The following is a 13,299-nucleotide window of genomic DNA, read 5'->3' as shown; positions in this document are numbered from 1 at the left end:
ACAAGTAGCACCATTGGATTTTTGAAGGCCATTTTTTGCAACAAAAGTAATACAGTCATTCCTTCTTGGCAAAGCCCCTGGTGTCTCAGAACATTCAGTACAGGTCATAAACCAAACCATTCTGAAAACTAGAGACCTAGGCCTACTCAGATAAACATATTTTGTAACATTTGGATTCATGCCCTTTTGCTGAAATTGTACCAGAAGTTTGAAAACAGCATTTTTTTACAGTTTTCTTCAGTTTGGCGAGAAAAAAAAATCACATGACATAGACTTCAACAATACTACATCCCAAATTATATTCTCTCGCTTGTCACGGTTAAAATGATACCCTATATACATCATCAGATAGCTTCTTGGGCACACCACACACTGATAACCACAAGTAGCACCATTGGATTTTTCAAGGCCATTTTTTGCAACAAAAGTAATACAGTAATTCTTTCTTGGCAAAGCCCCTGGTGTCTCAGAACATTCAGTACAGGTCATAAACCAAACCATTCTGAAAACTAGAGACCTAGGCCTACTCAGATAAACATATTTTGTAACATTTGGATTCATGCCTTTTTGCTGAAATTGTACCAGAAGTTTGAAAATAGCATTTTTTTACAGTTTTCTTCAGTTTGGCGAGAAAAAAAAATCACATGACATAGACTTCAACAATACTACATCCCAAATTATATTCTCTCGCTTGTCACGGTTAAAATGATACCCTATATACATCATCAGATAGCTTCTTGGGCACACCGCACACTGATAACCACAAGTAGCACCATTGGATTTTTCAAGGCCATTTTTTGCAACAAAAGTAATACAGTCATTCTTTCTTGGCAAAGCCCCTGGTGTCTCAGAACATTCAGTACAGGTCATAAACCAAACCATTCTGAAAACTAGAGACCTAGGCCTACTCAGATAAACATATTTTGTAACATTTGGATTCATGCCCTTTTGCTGAAATTGTACCAGAAGTTTGAAAATAGCATTTTTTTACAGTTTTCTTCAGTTTGGCGAGAAAAAAAAATCACATGACATAGACTTCAACAATACTACATCCCAAATTATATTCTCTCGCTTGTCACGGTTAAAATGATACCCTATATACATCATCAGATAGCTTCTTGGGCACACCGCACACTGATAACCACAAGTAGCACCAACAGCTTTTTCAAGGCCAATTTTCTCCCCAAAGTGTCATTCTTTTTTTAAGTCCAGTACACACTTTCAATTAAGATTGGCCAATCACTGACCAATTGTACCACCTTACCATGTAGTATGAGAGTCAACAAATATTGAATAGTATGAGCAGATTGTGCAGGTAAACGCTCATACTGTAGTATGAGGGTTTACCTACACAATCTGCTCATATTATTCAAGATTCAATAGTAAAATTGATCAGTGATTGGCCAATCATACTTGAAAGTGTGTACAAGGCTTTAGCAAAGTATACTGAGGGCTTCACAATGTCTTTAAACATACACAAATTGGTACTCACCATTGTAGAAGCTGTAGAAAGGTGGAAGTCAGGAGGTCCGAAGGTGTCCGGCAGCCATGCCAAGGGTCAGAGTTTGGTAGATCAGCCATGCCAGAGGTCAGAGGGTAATTCGGCAGCCATGCCAGAGTTCAGAGGGTGGTCGTTAGTTATGCCAGGGGTCGAATTCCATAGAGTGGTTGTCAGCCATGCCAGAGGTCAGATCCGGAGAGTCAAATACAGTTCAAATATACCATAAAAAAAAAGGGCAGTGAAAGGGTAAAAAAAAAAAAACTAATAATGAAGGACTGTATGATAGGTCTCAAAGCAGGGATTAAGGCATAGTGCTGCTTTGGACGGACATTTCGGACAATGATATCGTGTGTCCCTTCGAACGTGATTTTTCCTGCAAACTCTGCACCTTTTTTGGGGGTATGGTTTTGATGCAGTTGGGGGGAGTGGGGCAGGAAAATGATTTCCCTCAAATCTGGCAACATTTTCTGCACGAAGTTGGTCTGGGTTTGGGGCAGGTTGTCCAGATTCAAAAAGGAGACATGTAATTATTGCCAGCTGGAACTTTAAAAAAGAGTCCCTGTTACCTGATTTTTTGTACAGGACAAAGGCGTTTTGGAGGCACATCTGGAAAAAATATAGAGCCACTTTTTTGTACCAGATCTTCCTCTTCCTGTTGAGCCTGTATGGTGCCAAAACCTGGTCGGACAAGTCCACTGCCCCCATGAACTTGGTGTACTCAGCGATGGCCAGTGGTTTTACTACTTCCCGACTACGAGTCCTCACAGTTGTTGTTGCCTCGGTGTGGATGGTGGTGAGGGCTAAGACATCGCGCTTATCTCTAAATTTTAAAGCGAGCAGCTCGTTGCTCCGTTGGCTGCAGGTCTCCCCCCTCTTCAGTTTTTTATGAACGACCTCTGATGGCAGGCCTTTGCGATTTGCCCTGACAGTTCCGCAGGCTGGAGTCTGGACTGAAAATAAATGTTTGAACAGTGGAACACTCGTGTAAAAATTGTCCACGTAAAGGTGGTAACCCTGGTGGAGTAGAGGGTTGAGGAGGTCCAGTACTATCCTCTCTGTTGTACCCATGTAGGGAGGGCATCCAGGAGGCTGTATTAAGCTGTCCTTCCCTTCATAAACTTTTAGTGAATAGATATAGCCACTCCCACTTTCGCACAACTTGTACAGTTTTATCCCATACCGTGACCTTTTGTTGGGTATATATTGTTTGATTGCCAGCCTCCCGTGGAAAGGGATTAAGGACTCATCGATGGCTATTCTTTGCTCTGGCATGTATTTTTCTGCAAAAGTTCTATTTAAATGGTCGATGAAGGGCCTCAATTTAAATAGTCGGTCATGGGCTGGGTCGTCAGGTGGGAGGTGGTCTGCATTATTGCTAAAAAGCAAGCAGGTTAGCAGCATTTGGTAGCGGCGTCTGGACATTCTGGACGAATAAATTGGGATGCAGAGGATTGGATTTTTTGTCCAGTACAGTTGCTGTTCAGGTAATGGAGAAAGGGCCATATCGAAAGTCAATCCCAAAAAAACTTTCAAATCACGGGTAGTTGCAGGGGTCCAGTGGGAAGCTAACACACAGGTGGGATGGTCTGCTATGCGTTGCTGGGCATAGATATTGCTCTGATCGTAGACATACTGCAGGAAGCTCTCTGGCAAAAAAAGTTCAAAAAAGTCAATGGGCTGCATGTTGCTGGTGTCCACTAATAGGCCACTCCTGGCTGTGAAGGGAGGGAGGTTAGGGGTCTCCATATTAGATGCTGACCATTGTGGGTGGCTTAGATCATAGGGTAGCGGTTCCCTCTGTGGTACCCTTGCTGGCATGCTCTGCCTTGGCCTGGCAGCCCTCTGACCTCTTGGGATGGCATTGCTGGAGGTAGCTATAGGTGACCCTCCTTCAGAAGCAGTGTCAGTGTCACTAATGCCCCTTGCCTGCTCCGCGCTCCTAGATGGCTGAGCTGTGGATGGCCCAGCAGACTCAGAATCGCTGTCCGTTGAGTCGCTTTCTGACTCGGACGGCAGCCAATCAATATCTGTGGACTCCAAATCATCCTCAAATTCGCTGCTGCTGTGACTGTCACTGTCACGCTCCAGAATGGCGAACGCCTCTTGCAAAGAATACATTCTCTTTGCCATCTTTATAGAAAATGTATATAGGATATACACTATAATTGTATAGAGGCAAATTGTAAAAAAAAAAAAAAAGAGAGAAAACAAAGAGTCCACAAAAATACAGCAGAAATAATATTCTATAAAAAAAAGCAAGGGAGGCTAGGATTAGATCAGGGTTGATCAGGGTAATCAGGGTGATCAGGGTTGATCAGGGTTGATCAGGGGTATATAGTCCTGGTATATTTATTTATCAGTCCTGGTATATTTATAAAATCCTCTAGGTGGCAGTCAGAATACAAGAAAAGAAGATCCAGTTACCTTGTAATCCTCTCAGGAGTGATTACAAGGTAACTGTATCTTCTCAAGTGCTGGCAACATTGTTTGTAAACCTCACAAATGAATGAGCACTGCTATTGGCTTATAGCAGTGCTCATTCATGGTTACAGGCATCTGATTGGTGATGGGAGTAATTACTCCCATTCATCAATCCCCACCCAGAAATAAATGAAGCTGGTGCACGTGCACGCACGGGGGCGCGCACCCGCGGGCGGGAGCGCGCGCGTGCACGCGCGCGATCGCGCCCGCACAGCACAATAGCGGCAGGGGCGTTTATAAACGCCCCTGATCCGCTAATTAAGTCAATAGGGGCGTAGTTATGCGTCTGGGAAATCCGAAAGTGGTTAATGTTGTTAATGGGTACAAGTGTAAACATGCAGTTCCTAAACACAGCAAAGCATCAAGATAAATATGCAAAATCTTTATAGGGAAGGAAATTATGTGTAGTAGCAATCAATCTAAAGGCATATTTTCCATGCTAATACCACATTTCTTTAGGATTTGATACAGTAGATCATTTTTTGTTTTCTTCAGACTTCCATCATCAGTTTTCCAGAGTTCTCATAATGAACCTCCCCACAGCTACTGTCTGTTGGTGTGCCACAATGTTCTGTACTTGGACTCTCTCTCTTCTCCATCTATACCCATGGTCTGAGACAATGACCACACTCAGTATCATTTCTATGCTGATGACATCAAAAACTCTTTCGACTCCCGAACTCTCTACCTTGTTTCCTCATATTACCTCACATATTTATAAAGGTCCAAAAAGTATTTTCACTGATGTTTAGCCCCCACAGCTAACAAATTACAGGATTGAAATTCTTTAGACATGTCAGAGAAAACCTGATGCAAATGACAAGGCACTCGTGATGACTGGCGTGCTGCTGCTATGGAGACCAGGACATCACAGAGGAAGACGGAAGTATCGCGTATCCCTTGTACTGGTTAGCCCAGGATGGTGAGGTAAATGATCCACTGTGCTCTGCATCCTCCTCTTCTCCTTCTGCACTCGCTGCTCCTCCCAACGCCTGAACCTGTGCAGGTGCTATGCTGGAGCTATGCTATATTTTGGGGTGCTAAAGCACTGAAACCCCCCTCCCCCCGTGCCACCTCTGGCAACATCTATATGTCAATATTGTGATGTTCTAGCAGCGCTCAGTAACAGTTCATCAGATAAATGCTGGCTTAATACCACTTCACAAAAACACCATGGGGTCTCCCCCCTTTGTAGAGCAACTCACCAGAGGATGCGGCTGAACCGGCCCGATGTCTCTTCTGGGGTATATGGCCACCCCACTGCCTCCAACTGGCAACCTCCAACAGCTCACTGTCATCTGGGGATGAAAAAAGAGGCCTCCATAGCGTAAAAGTATATTTTTATTCTTAAAAGATCAGACTTGTGCCTTTAAAATGGTCAAACCAATATTGCTAGCTGGATGACAGTCACTTAAAAAGAATAAGTTACATATAATGCCCATACACGTCTTTGCAGGGTTTGCGGAGTATGATCACACTATGTCCGCACGGGAAAACAATAAAGTGTGCAGTACACTAAGATACCGCCGCTCACCGCCCGCAATGCGGCGCATAGGTGACACACCGTGTAAAAAATTAAGTGCAGCGCCAGCCGTGTCCAGCTAGCGTTGCGTGTGACGTCGTCGCTCCGTAGCTCCGCCCTATGCGTTACGTTGATTAAAACTCATTAGGGGCCCCGCAGCGGCGGTGAGCGGCGGTATCTTAGTGTACTGCACACTTTATTGTTTCCCCGTGCGGACATAGTGTGATCATACTCCGCAAACCATGCAAAGACGTGTATGGGCATTATATGTAACTTATTCTTTTTAAGTGACTGTCATCAGGTAGCAATATTGGTTTGACCATTTTAAAGGCACAAGCCTGATTTTTTAAGAATAAAAATACACTTTTAGAGAGGCCTCTTTTTTCATCCCCAAACGACCATGAGCTGTTGGAGGTTGCCAGTTGGAGGCAGTGGGGTGGCCATATACCCCAGAAGCGATATCGGGCCGGTTCGGGCGCATCCTCTGGTGAGTTGCTCTACGAAGGGGGGGAGACCCCATGGTGTTTTTGTGGAGTGGTATTAAGCCAGTATTTATCTGATGAACTGTTACTGAACGCTGCTAGAACATCACAATTTTGTATAAAGTGAACACCGCTGCATCCCACCAACCTCCACGACAGTGCACGACCTGGTTAGCAAGTCCAGAAGTCACAGGCAAAAGAGAAAAGGTCCGCAAATGTCAGTGAAGATTTCCTTTATTGTTGGACATATCCAAAAACATCCAGGGCAAGCATCAGATAGCTAGTGGTATTTCGACTTGTAAATATTGCCGTGTACACGGTAAAACCAAGGTTGCTGTCTCTCTCTCTCAATGGGCCGCAATTTTAACATCAAACAGTTTATTAACTGTGGCACTAGAAATGTTGTGTACCTCATTACTTGCGGGACATGATCCCTGCAGTATGCGGGGTGCACTATCCGGCCCTTGAGAGAGAGGATAGCGGAACACTATCTGGGTGCAGACTGGCATTCTTAAAAAATTAGCAATGTGGTGAGACACTTCCGGGAAGTTCACAGGGGAGACATGACTAGCTTCTCGTTTTGTGGTATTGAGAGAGTTATGCCATCCCACAGAGGTGGAGATTTATATAAAAGATTACTGCGAAGAGAAGCTATGTGGATTTTCGAATTGAGCACTAGAACTCCACACAGTTTGAATGCCAGATGGGATCTTGCCACTATTACTTGACTTTTCTATTGTCTGACTTTGTGTAATCTTGCCCTATAGGTCAAATCTGAGAACGCTGTCTTTTGTTGTTTTTATCTTGCATTCATGTAGTTTTACTTTTTGTACATTTATATATGTGTTTTAATTTTGCTCCAGCCCAAATTACTCCTCCCCCTTTGGGTGGGATTCATGGGCGGGCATTTTTTGCATACATACTTCTACTTATATGTCTAGATGGTCATTATCTTGTTAGCTATGATTAAGGACGGTTAGTCAGAAACATGTCAGCTATCTGATGCTTGCCCTGGATGTTTTTGGATATGTCCAACAACAAAGGAAATCTTCACTGACATGTGCGGACCTTTTCTCTTTTGCCTAGAACATCACAATATTGCTTTTGAAGATATACACATATCTCACTACAGCGATCCGCTCGTGGATTGAGCGTTAACAGTTACATTTGGACTTTGATCACTTAATGTTTATGATAGCCACATAACATATTTTTGTATTGAGCGCTTCTTATTATTTTGTATAACAGCTATATGTCCCTTTTCCTAAACAGAACCTCTCCCAAGACAGTGGCACCACAGCAAGTAAAGGATGAGAAGTTTTCTAAAGGTGGCTAGCATGCATAGTAGCCCAGACCTGAACTGGCTAGTATGCACTGTAGCACGGACCTGAACAGGCTAGTATGCACAATAGCACAGACCCGATTGGACTAGTATGCACAGTAGCATGAACCTGACTGGGCTAGCATGCACAGTAGCAAAAACAAAATGACTGGGTCTCCACTTGATAAAGGCCGCTGGCCGAAACGTCGTGTGTTTTTTCTATTACTATGGTACAATAAACCAGCATTTTTGCACAAATCCAGGTGGAGACCCAGTCATTCTGTCTTTGCTGCTGTGAATGTCACACACCTAAGAGGGATCCAGGTGTGGACTGGTTGACTCCCTGGTATATCTATTACTTTGCGGTAGAGCTGAGGGATCACTTTTCTTGCTGCTAGCATGCACAGTAGCCTGTACCTGATCGCAGTAGTTTGCACAGTAGCATGGACCTGATTGGGTTAGCATGCACAGTAGCACTGACCTGATTGGGCTAGTATGCACAGTAGCATGGACCTGATCGGGCTAGCATGTACAGTAGCATGGACCTGATCAAGCTAATATGCATAGTAGCACGGACCTGATCAGGCTAGTATGCACTGTAGCATGGACCTGAATGGGCTAGTATGCACAGTAGCATGGACCTGATCAGGTTAGCATGCACAGTAGCATGGACCTGATCGAGCTAATATGCATAGAAGCACGGACCTGATCGGGCTAGCATGCACAGTAGCCTGGACCTCATCGCGCTAGTGTACACAGTACCATGGACCTAGTCGGGCTAGCATGCACAGTAGCCCAGACCTGAACTGGCTAGTATGCACTGTAGCACGGACTTGAACAGGCTAGTATGCACAACAGCACAGACCTGATTGGGCTAGTATGCACAGTAGCATGGATCTGATTGGAATTAGCATGCACAGTAGCACCAACCTGATTGGGGTAGCATGCACAGTAGCACGGACGTGATCAGGCTAGTATGCACAGTAGCCCAGACCTAATCAGGCTAGTATGCACAGTAGCATGTACCTGATCAGGCTAGTTTGCACAGTAGCATAAGACAAGACAAGACAAATAACATTTATATCGCGCTTTTCTCCTGGCGGACTCAAAGCGCCAAAGCAGCAACCACTAGGGTGCTCTCTATAAGCAGTGGCAGTGTTAGGGAGACATGGACCTGATCGGGCTAGCATGCACAGTAGCATGGATCTGATCGAGCTAATATGCATAGTAGCACGGACCTGATCAGGCTAGTATGCACAGTAGTCTGGACCTGATCGCAATAGTTTGCACAGTAGCATGGATCTGATTGTGTTAGAATGCACAGTAGCACCGACCTGATCGGGCTAGCATGCACAGTAGCACGGACCTGATCTGGCTAGTACGCACAGTAGCCTGGACCTGATCGCAGTAGTTTGCACAGTAGCATGGATCTGATTGTGTTAGAATGCACAGTAGCACCGACCTGATCGGGCTAGCATGCACAGTAGCACGGACCTGATCTGGCTAGTACGCACAGTAGCATGGACCTGAGCGGGCTAGCATGCACAGTAGCACAGACCTAATCTGGCTAGTATGCACAGTAGCATGGACCTGATCGCGCTAGCATGCACAGTAGCACCGACCTGATCGGGCTAGCATGCACAGTAGCACGGACCTGATCTGGCTAGTATGCACAGTAGCATGGACCTGATCGGGCTAGCATGCACAGTAGCACAGACCTAATCTGGCTAGTATGCACAGTAGCATGGACCTGATCGCGCTAGCATGCACAGTAGCATGGACCTGATCGAGCTAATATGCATAGTAGCACAGACCCGATCAGCCTAGTATGCTCAGTAGCATGGACCTGATTGGGCTAGTATGCACAGTAGCCTCGACCTGATTGGGCTAGTATGCACAGTAGCATGGACCTGATCGGGCTAGCATGCACAGTAGCACAGACCTAATCTGGCTAGTATGCACAGTAGCATGGACCTGATCACGCTAGCATGCCCAGTAGCACCGACCTGATCGGGCTAGCATGCACAGTAGCACGGACCTGATCTGGCTAGTATGCACAATAGCATGGACCTGATCGGGCTAGCATGCACAGTAGCACAGACCTAATCTGGCTAGTATGCACAGTAGCATGGACCTGATCGCGCTAGCATGCACAGTAGCATGGACCTGATCGAGCTAATATGCATAATAGCACGAACCCGATCAGCCTAGTATGCTCAGTAGCATGGACCTGATTGGGCTAGTGTGCACAGTAGCCTCGACCTGATTGGGCTAGTGTGCACAGTAGCCTTGACCTGATTGGGCTAGCATGCACAGTAGCCTTGACCTGATCGCGTTAGTATGCACAGTAGCATGGACCTAATCGGGCTAGCATGCACAGTAGCCCAGACATGAACTGGCTAGTATGCACTGTAGCACGTACCTGAACAGGCTAGTATGCACAATAGCACAGACCTGTTTGGGCTAGTATGCACAGTAGCATGTATCTGATTGGGCTAGCATGCACAGTAGCCTGCACCTGATCGCACAAGTTTGCACAGTAGCATGGACCTGATTGGGCTAGTATGCACAGTAGCCTCGACTTGATCGGGCTAGCATGCACAGTAGCCTGGACCTGATCGCGTTAGTATGCACAGTAGCATGAACCTAATCGGGCTAGCATGCACAGTAGACCAGACCTGAACTGGCTAGTATGCACTGTAGCACGGACCTGAACAGGCTAGTATGCACAATAGCACAGACCTGTTTGGGCTAGTATGCACAGTAGCATGTATCTGATTGGGCTAGCATGCACAGTAACCCGGACCTGATTGCACTAGTTTGCACAGTAGCATGGACCTGATTGAGTTAGCATGCACAGTAGCATGTACCTGATTGGGCTAGCATGCACAGTAGCACGGACCTGATCTGGCTAGTATGCACAGTAGCATGGACCTGATTGGGCTAGTATGCACAGTAGCATGGACCTGATTGGGCTAGTATACAATAATACAATACAATAACATTTGTAAAGCGCTTTTCTCCCATAGGACTCAAAGCGCATAGTTGTATCTCAGATTATTACAGGGTTGCAGGCTGGATTGTGTTACAGAGGAGATAGTCAGATGTTCATAAATGCCAGACTAAAGAGGTAGGTTTTCAGTTTAGACTTAAATGCTTCCAGGGATGGAGCTGTCCTGATTGGGTGTGGCAGGGAGTTCCAAAATGTAGGGGCAGCATGACAAAAGGCACTGTCTCCAAAGGTTTTGAGGTGGACTCTGGGGGTGACCATGGTGTTACGTCCTTTTGATCTAAGATTGTGGGGGGTGTGATGCAGTTGCAACAAGTCCTTCAGGTATCCAGGGTCCAGATTGTGCAAGGATTTGAATGTCAGTAAGCCGATCTTGAACAGGATTCTCCATTTTATCGGTAGCCAGTGGAGTGAGCTCAGGGTTGGTGTTATGTGGCAATGGCGGGGTTGGCTCGTTAACAGCCTTGCAGCGGCATTCTGTACTAATTGCAGGCGGCGTAAGCAGTGGCGGACACAGCCAGCAGCGGGCCCCTGTGCAAAATTCCAATTACGCCCCCCCCCCCCCCCCTCCGACATGCAGCTAAAAGTGGGTGTGGCCATAACTAAATTGGGTGTGGTAACACAGTGCATCTATTTACCAATACAGTCTATGGCAACCTTCCCTGAGGCCCAGAAATATTTCTTGATGCATACATGTGACATCTGCATTATATAGCTTACTGAACAAAAGCAAAACTTATCTCCAAGAGTAGACCCCCAATCCTGCATCATTAAGACTGAGGCTGACATGACAGGCTCTGTGTTTTAAACTTGAAAGCACACCCAAAGTGAGAGGGATATGGAGGCCAACATATTTATTTCCTTTTAAATAACACATATTGCCTGGCTGTCATGCTGATCCTCTGCCTTAACTACATTTAGCCACAGCCCCTGAACAAGCATGCAAATCAGATGTTTCTGACTGAAAAGTGGAGCTGACTGGAGCAAATGCAAATAAATCTAGGATTGACTAGCCAAAGATGGTGCAGTCTGCAATCTAGACCACCAGGCTGGAACCTAGTACAAAGGCTGAGTGAGCTAGGAGGCAGGAGGTGCAGTGAGGAAGACAAGACAGTGGATTGTAAACAGGAGGCAGGTCCAGGATGTTGTTTTTCTTGAGGGTGCTATGCAGGTGCTGTATTCTCTGCTGGGGGAGGCGCTGACCTGCGGCGCGCGCAGCGCGCCGCGGCAAAAAATGGGCGTGTCCACACACTAGAAAGTGGGCGTGGTAATGACAGGTCATGGGCAGGGCCAAATGTACATGAGCTTAGCAGTGGTGTGATTCAAAGACAGTGGTCATCACCACGGAAACATTAAAGAGGATCTGTAACCTCAAAACATCCCCTGGGGGGTACTCACCTCGGGTGGGGGAAGCCTCCGGATCCTAATGAGGCTTCCCACGCCGTCTTCTGTCCCACGGGGGTCTCGCTGCAGCCCTCCGTGCAGCCGTGACGTAATATTTACCTTCCTGGCTCCTGCGCAGGCGCTGTGGCTGCTTTCCTCTCTGAACTACACTGAAATACCCGATCGCCGCCGGGTCTGCTCTACTGCGCAGGCGCAAGTTTCCGGCGCCTGCGCAGTAGAGCACACCCGACTGAGATCGGGTATTTCCGTGTAGTTCAGAGAGGAAAGCAGCCACAGCGCCCCCGCTGGAGCCAGCAAAGGTAAATATTGATTTTACAGTCGGGCCTGTCGCCGGCTGTTCAGAGGGCTGCAGCGAGACCCCCGTGGGACGCAGGACGGCGTGGGAAGCCTCATTAGGATCCGAAGGCTTCCCCCACCCGAGGTGAGTACCCCCCAGGGGATCTTTTTGTGGTTACAGAGTCTCTTTAAATGAAGCCCTTTCTCCTAATGAAAATGCATGCCCTGTTGGGCATACGTATAGCAGAGATTAGATTGTGAGCTCCTCTGAGGACAGCCCGTGACATGACTATGTACTCTGTAAAGTACTACGGAAGATGTCAGTGCTCTATACATAACAATAATAATAATATGGTAGGACATTAGACTATGACTATGGTAGGATTAGATTGTGAGCTCCTCTGAGGACAGTCAGTGATATGACTATGTACTCTTTAATGTGCTGCAGAAGATGTCAGTGCTTTATAAATACCTAATAATAATAGTAATATGGTAGGACATTAGACTATGGTAGGATTAGACTGTGAGCTCCTCCGAGGACAGTCTGTGACATAACTATGTACTCTGCAAAGTGCTGCAGAAGATGTCAGTGCTATATAAATACATAATGTTAATATGGGAGGACATTAGACTATGACTATGGTAGGATTAGATTGTGAGCTCCTCTGAGGACAGTCAGTGATATGACTATGTACTCTGTAATGTGCTTCAGAAGATATCAGTGGTATATAAATACATAATAATATGGTAAGACATAAGATTATGACTATGGTAGGATTACACTGTTAGCTCCTCTGAGGACAGTTAGTGACATGACTATGTACTCTGTAACTAGCAGGCCAAGAAATCCAAAGTACAGGTCCAATGCATCTTAAGAGACCTTAAAAGGGACACTGTAGGGGGTCAGGGGAAAATGAGTTGAACTTACCTGGGGCTTCTAATGGTCCCCCGCAGACATCCTGTGCCCGAGCAGCCACTCACCGATGCTCCAGCCCCGCCTCACTTCTGGAATTTCAGACTTTAAAGTCTGAAAACCACTGCGCCTGCGTTGCCGTGTCCTCGATCCCGCTGATGTCACCAGGAGCATACTGCGCAGGCCCAGTATGGTCTGTGTCTGCGCAGTACGCTCCTGGTGACATCAGCTGGATTGAGGACATGGCAACGCAGGCGCAGTGGTTTTTAGACTTTAAAGTCTGAAATTCCAGAAGTGAACCGGAGGCGGGGCCGGAGCATCGGTGACTGGCTGCGCAGGGACAGGATGTCTGCGGGGGACCGTTAGAAGGCCCAGGTAAGTTCAACTCA

The 13,299-nt window shown here is 46.3% G+C and overlaps 1 protein-coding gene across 13 annotated transcripts in view; it reads left to right on the top strand.

The window, feature by feature from the left end:
• DNM3 (dynamin 3) overlaps nt 1-13,299 on the top strand; it is a 629,085-nt gene that overhangs the window by 318,181 nt on the left and 297,605 nt on the right. The window lies entirely within an intron of this gene.

This window comes from Hyperolius riggenbachi, chromosome 6 (assembly GCF_040937935.1).
Source record: "Hyperolius riggenbachi isolate aHypRig1 chromosome 6, aHypRig1.pri, whole genome shotgun sequence".
NCBI lineage: Eukaryota > Metazoa > Chordata > Amphibia > Anura > Hyperoliidae > Hyperolius > Hyperolius riggenbachi.
Note: the sequence above shows the minus strand (reverse complement) of the source record. Positions and strands in the feature narration are given on the sequence as shown.